At 45.2% G+C, this 6236-nt stretch overlaps 11 non-coding genes and 11 pseudogenes across 11 annotated transcripts; all 22 read right to left on the bottom strand.

Moving 5' to 3' along the window:
* Window positions 1–142: 142 nt before the first annotated feature.
* LOC128631757 (uncharacterized) lies at window positions 143–262 on the bottom strand (annotated as a pseudogene).
* Window positions 263–427: 165 nt separating this feature from the next.
* Window positions 428–543, bottom strand: LOC128631773 (uncharacterized; annotated as a pseudogene).
* A 149-nt stretch (window positions 544–692) lies between these two features.
* LOC128631767 (uncharacterized) lies at window positions 693–810 on the bottom strand (annotated as a pseudogene).
* A 161-nt stretch (window positions 811–971) lies between these two features.
* On the bottom strand, window positions 972–1090 carry LOC128631744 (5S ribosomal RNA). Its single transcript, XR_008395913.1, has one exon. It is a non-coding gene; the product is annotated as a 5S ribosomal RNA (ribosomal RNA).
* A 154-nt stretch (window positions 1091–1244) lies between these two features.
* On the bottom strand, window positions 1245–1362 carry LOC128631755 (uncharacterized; annotated as a pseudogene).
* A 152-nt stretch (window positions 1363–1514) lies between these two features.
* LOC128631760 (uncharacterized) lies at window positions 1515–1632 on the bottom strand (annotated as a pseudogene).
* Window positions 1633–1786: 154 nt separating this feature from the next.
* LOC128631743 (5S ribosomal RNA) lies at window positions 1787–1905 on the bottom strand. The gene has a single exon (XR_008395912.1). It is a non-coding gene; the product is annotated as a 5S ribosomal RNA (ribosomal RNA).
* Window positions 1906–2055: 150 nt separating this feature from the next.
* On the bottom strand, window positions 2056–2174 carry LOC128631742 (5S ribosomal RNA). Its single transcript, XR_008395911.1, has one exon. It is a non-coding gene; the product is annotated as a 5S ribosomal RNA (ribosomal RNA).
* Window positions 2175–2342: 168 nt separating this feature from the next.
* On the bottom strand, window positions 2343–2461 carry LOC128631741 (5S ribosomal RNA). The gene has a single exon (XR_008395910.1). It is a non-coding gene; the product is annotated as a 5S ribosomal RNA (ribosomal RNA).
* Window positions 2462–2615: 154 nt separating this feature from the next.
* Window positions 2616–2734, bottom strand: LOC128631740 (5S ribosomal RNA). Its single transcript, XR_008395909.1, has one exon. It is a non-coding gene; the product is annotated as a 5S ribosomal RNA (ribosomal RNA).
* A 161-nt stretch (window positions 2735–2895) lies between these two features.
* Window positions 2896–3014, bottom strand: LOC128631739 (5S ribosomal RNA). The gene has a single exon (XR_008395908.1). It is a non-coding gene; the product is annotated as a 5S ribosomal RNA (ribosomal RNA).
* Window positions 3015–3168: 154 nt separating this feature from the next.
* Window positions 3169–3286, bottom strand: LOC128631754 (uncharacterized; annotated as a pseudogene).
* Window positions 3287–3441: 155 nt separating this feature from the next.
* On the bottom strand, window positions 3442–3560 carry LOC128631738 (5S ribosomal RNA). Its single transcript, XR_008395907.1, has one exon. It is a non-coding gene; the product is annotated as a 5S ribosomal RNA (ribosomal RNA).
* A 158-nt stretch (window positions 3561–3718) lies between these two features.
* Window positions 3719–3837, bottom strand: LOC128631737 (5S ribosomal RNA). The gene has a single exon (XR_008395906.1). It is a non-coding gene; the product is annotated as a 5S ribosomal RNA (ribosomal RNA).
* A 172-nt stretch (window positions 3838–4009) lies between these two features.
* Window positions 4010–4128, bottom strand: LOC128631735 (5S ribosomal RNA). Its single transcript, XR_008395904.1, has one exon. It is a non-coding gene; the product is annotated as a 5S ribosomal RNA (ribosomal RNA).
* Window positions 4129–4287: 159 nt separating this feature from the next.
* LOC128631763 (uncharacterized) lies at window positions 4288–4405 on the bottom strand (annotated as a pseudogene).
* A 161-nt stretch (window positions 4406–4566) lies between these two features.
* Window positions 4567–4686, bottom strand: LOC128631745 (uncharacterized; annotated as a pseudogene).
* A 164-nt stretch (window positions 4687–4850) lies between these two features.
* On the bottom strand, window positions 4851–4969 carry LOC128631734 (5S ribosomal RNA). Its single transcript, XR_008395903.1, has one exon. It is a non-coding gene; the product is annotated as a 5S ribosomal RNA (ribosomal RNA).
* A 165-nt stretch (window positions 4970–5134) lies between these two features.
* On the bottom strand, window positions 5135–5253 carry LOC128631770 (uncharacterized; annotated as a pseudogene).
* Window positions 5254–5412: 159 nt separating this feature from the next.
* LOC128631772 (uncharacterized) lies at window positions 5413–5533 on the bottom strand (annotated as a pseudogene).
* Window positions 5534–5701: 168 nt separating this feature from the next.
* Window positions 5702–5820, bottom strand: LOC128631768 (uncharacterized; annotated as a pseudogene).
* Window positions 5821–5976: 156 nt separating this feature from the next.
* LOC128631733 (5S ribosomal RNA) lies at window positions 5977–6095 on the bottom strand. Its single transcript, XR_008395902.1, has one exon. It is a non-coding gene; the product is annotated as a 5S ribosomal RNA (ribosomal RNA).
* Between the last annotated feature and the right edge of the window lie 141 nt (window positions 6096–6236).

Genomic DNA, 6236 nt, shown 5'->3' with positions numbered 1-6236 from the left:
AATGGGGCCTATTTAAATAGTGTAATCAAAGACTGACTGACTGCTGACTGACTGATTGATGGGTCCCCCTTCAAACCTGTGTCCACCTTTATCCCAAACAGGATGTTGTGCAGAGGCCATGAAAACACTGATCCAAATAAAAAGCTTACAGCACCTAGTATTCCCATTCAGTCTCCCAACCGAGTACTAACCAGGCCCAACTCTGCTTTGCTTCCGAGTTCAGATGAGATCAGGCTTTTTCAGAGTGGTATGGGCCGTAAGCGCACTACTGACCCAGCAACCCAATGGGCCTATTTAAATAGTGTAATCAAAGACTGACTGACTGACTGACTGGATTGTTGATTGGTCCCTTCAAACCTGTGTCCCCAACCTTTATCCCAAAACAGGATGTTGTGCAGAGGCCATGAAAACACTGATCCAAATAAAAAGCTTACAGCACCTAGTATTCCCATTCAGTCTCCCAACCGAGTACTAACCAGGCCCACTCTGCTTTGCTTCCGTTCAGATGAGATCAGGCTTTTTCAGAGTGGTATGGCCGTAAGCGAAAGCTGACCCCAAATGGGGCCTATTTAAATAGTGTAATCAAAGACTGACTGACTGATGATTGATTGGTTCCCCTTCAAACCTGTGTCCAACCTTTATCCAAAACAGGATGTTGTGCAGAGGCCATGAAAACACTGATCCAAATAAAAAGCTTACAGCACCTAGTATTCCCATTCAGTCTCCACAACGAGTACTAACCAGGCCCAACTCTGCTTTGCTTCCGAGTTCAGATGAGATCAGGCTTTTCAGAGTGGTATGGCCGTAAGCGAAAGCTGACCCCAAATGGGGCCTATTTAAATATAGTTAATCAAAAGACTGACTGACTGACTGACTGATTGGATTGATTTGTCCCCCTTCAAACCTGTGTCCACCTTTATCCCAAAACAGGATGTTGTGCAGAGGCCATGAAAACACTGATCCAAATAAAAAGCTTACAGCACCTAGTATTCCCATTCAGTCTCCCAACCGAGTACTAACCAGGCCCAACTCTGCTTTGCTTCCGAGTTCAGATGAGATCAGGCTTTTTCAGAGTGGTATGGCCGTAAGCGAAAGCTGACCCAAATGGGGCCTATTTAATAGTGTAATCAAAAGACTGACTGACTGACTGACTGATTGATTGATGGGTCCCCTTCAAACCTGTGTCCAACCTTTATCCCAAAACAGGATGTTGTGCAGAGGCCATGAAAACACTGAATCCAAAAAGCTTACAGCACCTAGTATTCCCATTCAGTCTCCCAACCGAGTACTAACCAGGCCCAACTCTGCTTTGCTTCCGAGTTCAGATGAGATCAGGCTTTTCAGAGTGGTATGGCCGTAAGCGAAAGCTGACCCCAAATGGGGCCTATTTAAATAGTGTAATCAAAAGGACTGACTGACTGATTGATGATTGGGTCCCCTTCAAACCTGTGTCCAACCTTTATCCCAAAACAGGATGTTGTGCAGAGGCCATGAAAACACTGATCCAAATAAAAAGCTTACAGCACCTAGTATTCCCATTCAGTCTCCCAACCGAGTACTAACCAGGCCCAACTCTGCTTGCTTCCGAGTTCAGATGAGATCAGGCTTTTTCAGAGTGGTATGGCCGTAAGCGAAAGCTGACCCCAAATGGGCCTATTTAAAAGTGTAATCAAAAGACTGACTGACTGACTGACTGATTGATTGGGTCCCCTTCAAACCTGTGTCCAACCTTTATCCCAAAACAGGATGTTGTGCAGAGGCCATGAAAACACTGATCCAAATAAAAAGCTTACAGCACCTAGTATTCCCATTCAGTCTCCCAACCGAGTACTAACCAGGCCCAACTCTGCTTTGCTTCCGAGTTCAGATGAGATCAGGCTTTTTCAGAGTGGTATGGCCGTAAGCGAAAGCTGACCCCAAATGGGGCCTATTTAAATAGTGTAATCAAAAGACTGACTGACTGATTGATTGATGATTGGGTCCCCTTCAAACCTGTGTCCAACCTTCATCCCAGGATGTTGTGCAGAGGCCATGAAAACACTGATCCAAATAAAAAGCTTACAGCACCTAGTATTCCCATTCAGTCTCCCAACCGAGTACTAACCAGGCCCAACTCTGCTTTGCTTCCGAGTTCAGATGAGATCAGGCTTTTTCAGAGTGGTATGGCCGTAAGCGAAAGCTGACCCCAAATGGGGCCTATTTAAATAGTGTAATCAAAAGACTGACTGACTGACTGACTGACTGACTGATTGATTGATTGGGTCCCCTTCAAACCTGTGTCCAACCTTTATCCCAAAACAGGATGTTGTGCAGAGGCCATGAAAACACTGATCCAAATAAAAAGCTTACAGCACCTAGTATTCCCATTCAGTCTCCCAACCGAGTACTAACCAGGCCCAACTCTGCTTTGCTTCCGAGTTCAGATGAGATCAGGCTTTTTCAGAGTGGTATGGCCGTAAGCGAAAGCTGACCCAAATGGGGCCTATTTAAATAGTGTAATCAAAAGACTGACTGACTGATTGATTGATTGATTGGGTCCCCTTCAAACCTGTGTCCACCTTTATCCCAAAACAGGATGTTGTGCAGAGGCCATGAAAACACTGATCCAAATAAAAAGCTTACAGCACCTAGTATTCCCATTCAGTCTCCCAACCGAGTACTAACCAGGCCCAACTCTGCTTTGCTTCCGAGTTCAGATGAGATCAGGCTTTTTCAGAGTGGTATGGCCGTAAGCGAAAGCTGACCCCAATGGGGCCTATTTAAATAGTGTAATCAAAAGACTGACTGACTGACTGACTGACTGATTGATTGATTGGTCCCCTTCAAACCTGTGTCCAACCTTTATCCCAAAACAGGATGTTGTGCAGAGGCCATGAAAACACTGATCCAAATAAAAGCTTACAGCACCTAGTATTCCCATTCAGTCTCCCAACCGAGTACTAACCAGGCCCAACTCTGCTTTGCTTCCGAGTTCAGATGAGATCAGGCTTTTTCAGAGTGGTATGGCCGTAAGCGAAAGCTGACCCCAAATGGGGCCTATTTAAATAGTGTAATCAAAAGACTGACTGACTGATTGATTGATTGATTGGGTCCCCTTCAAACCTGTGTCCAACCTTTATCCCAAACAGGATGTTGTGCAGAGGCCATGAAAACACTGATCCAAATAAAAGCTTACAGCACCTAGTATTCCCATTCAGTCTCCCAACCGAGTACTAACCAGGCCCAACTCTGCTTTGCTTCCGAGTTCAGATGAGATCAGGCTTTTCAGAGTGGTATGGCCGTAAGCGAAAGCTGACCCCAAATGGGGCCTATTTAAATAGTGTAATCAAAAGACTGACTGACTGATTGATTGATGATTGGGTCCCCTTCAAACCTGTGTCCAACCTTTATCCCAAAACAGGATGTTGTGCAGAGGCCATGAAAACACTGATCCAAATAAAAAGCTTACAGCACCTAGTATTCCCATTCAGTCTCCCAACCGAGTACTAACCAGGCCCAACTCTGCTTTGCTTCCGAGTTCAGATGAGATCAGGCTTTTTCAGAGTGGTATGGCCGTAAGCGAAAGCTGACCCAAATGGGGCCTATTTAAATAGTGTAATCAAAAGACTGACTGACTGACTGATTGATTGATTGATTGGTCCCCTTCAAACCTGTGTCCAACCTTTATCCCAAAACAGGATGTTGTGCAGAGGCCATGAAAACACTGATCCAAATAAAAAGCTTACAGCACCTAGTATTCCCATTCAGTCTCCCAACCGAGTACTAACCAGGCCCAACTCTGCTTTGCTTCCGAGTTCAGATGAGATCAGGCTTTTTCAGAGTGGTATGGCCGTAAGCGAAAGCTGACCCCAAATGGGGCCTATTTAATAGTGTAATCAAAAGACTGACTGACTGACTGACTGACTGACTGACTGATTGATTGATGGGGTCCCCTTCAAACCTGTGTCCAACCTTTATCCCAAAACAGGATGTTTGTGCAGAGGCCATGAAAACACTGATCCAAATAAAAAGCTTACAGCACCTAGTATTCCCATTCAGTCTCCCAACCGAGTACTAACCAGGCCCAACTCTGCTTTGCTTCCGAGTTCAGATGAGATCAGGCTTTTTCAGAGTGGTATGGCCGTAAGCGAAAGCTGACCCCAAATGGGGCCTATTTAAATAGTGTAATCAAAAGACTGACTGACTGACTGATTGATTGATTGATTGGGTCCCCTTCAAACCTGTGTCCAACCTTTATCCCAAAACAGGATGTTGTGCAGAGGCATGAAAACACTGATCCAAATAAAAAGCTTACAGCACCTAGTATTCCCATTCAGTCTCCCAACCGAGTACTAACCAGGCCCACTCTGCTTTGCTTCCGAGTTCAGATGAGATCAGGCTTTTTCAGAGTGGTATGGCCGTAAGCGAAAGCTGACCCCCAAATGGGGCCTATTTAAATAGTGTAATCAAAAGACTGACTGACTGACTGACTGATGATTTGAATGGGTCCCCTTCAACCTGTGTCCAACCTTTATCCCAAAACAGGATGTTGTGCAGGAGGCCATGAAAACACTGATCCAAATAAAAAGCTTACAGCACCTAGTATTCCCATTCAGTCTCCCAACCGAGTACTAACCCAGGCCCAACTCTGCTTTGCTTCCGAGTTCAGATGAGATCAGGCTTTTTCAGAGTGGTATGGCCGTAAGCGAAAAGCTGACCCCAAATGGGGCCTATTTAAATAGTGTAATCAAAAGACTGACTGACTGACTGACTGATTGATTGATTGATTGGGTCCCCTTCAAACCTGTGTCCAACCTTTATCCCAAAACAGGATGTTGTGCAGAGGCCATGAAAACACTGATCCAAATAAAAGCTTACAGCACCTAGTATTCCCATTCAGTCTCCCAACCGAGTACTAACCAGGCCCAACTCTGCTTTGCTTCCGAGTTCAGATGAGATCAGGCTTTTTCAGAGTGGTATGGCCGTAAGCGAAAGCTGACCCCAAATGGGGCCTATTTAAATAGTGTAATCAAAAGACCTGACTGACTGAACTGACTGATTGATTGATTGGGTCCCCTTCAAACCTGTGTCCAACCTTTATCCCCAAAACAGGATGTTGTGCAGAGGGCCATGAAAAACACTGATCCAAATAAAAAGCTTACAGCACCTAGTATTCCCATTCAGTCTCCCAACCGAGTACTAACCAGGCCCAACTCTGCTTTGCTTCCGAGTTCAGATGAGATCAGGCTTTTTCAGAGTGGTTATGGCCGTAGCGAAAGCTGACCCCAAATGGGGCCTATTTAAATAGTGTAATCAAAAGACTGACTGACTGATTGATTGATTGATTGATTGGGTCCCCTTCAAACCTGTGTCCAACCTTTATCCAAAACAGGATGTTGTGCAGAGGCCATGAAAACACTGATCCAAATAAAAAGCTTACATGCACCTAGTATTCCCATTCAGTCTCCCAACCGAGTACTAACCAGGCCCAACTCTGCTTTGCTTCCGAGTTCAGATGTAGATCAGCTTTTTTCAGAGTGGTATGGCCGTAAGCGAAAGCTGACCCCAAATGGGGCCTATTTAAATAGTGTAATCAAAAGACGGACTGACTGACTGACTGAGGACTGATTGATTGATTGGGTCCCCTTCAAAACCTGTGTCCAACCTTTATCCCAAAACAGGATGTTGTGCAGAGGCCATGAAAACACTGATCCAAATAAAAAGCTTACAGCACCTAGTATTCCCATTCAGTCTCCCAACCGAGTACTAACCAGGCCAACTCTGCTTTGCTTCCGAGTTCAGATGAGATCAGGCTTTTTCAGAGTGGGTAGGGCCGTAAGCGAAAGCTGACCCCAAATGGGGCCTATTTAAATAGTGTAATCAAAAGACTGACTGACTGATTGATTGATTGATTGGGTCCCCTTCAAACCTGTGTCCAACCTTTATCCCAAAACAGGATGTTGTGCAGAGGCCATGAAAACACTGATCCAAATAAAAAGCTTACAGCACCTAGTATTCCCATTCAGTCTCCCAACCGAGTACTAACCAGGCCCAACTCTGCTTTGCTTCCGAGTTCAGATGAGATCAGGCTTTTTCAGAGTGGTATGGCCGTAAGCGAAAGCTGACCCCAAATGGGGCCTATTTAAATAGTGTAATCAAAAGACTGACTGACTGACTGACTGATCTGATTGATTGATTGGGTCCCCTTCAAACCTGTGTCCAACCTTTATCCCAAAACAGGATGTTGTGCAGAGGCC

This window comes from Ictalurus punctatus, unplaced genomic scaffold, assembly GCF_001660625.3.
Source record: "Ictalurus punctatus breed USDA103 unplaced genomic scaffold, Coco_2.0 tig00006879, whole genome shotgun sequence".
Lineage (NCBI taxonomy): Eukaryota > Metazoa > Chordata > Actinopteri > Siluriformes > Ictaluridae > Ictalurus > Ictalurus punctatus.
The sequence above is the reverse complement of the archived record's forward strand: the minus strand, read 5'-3'. Positions and strand labels throughout refer to the sequence as shown.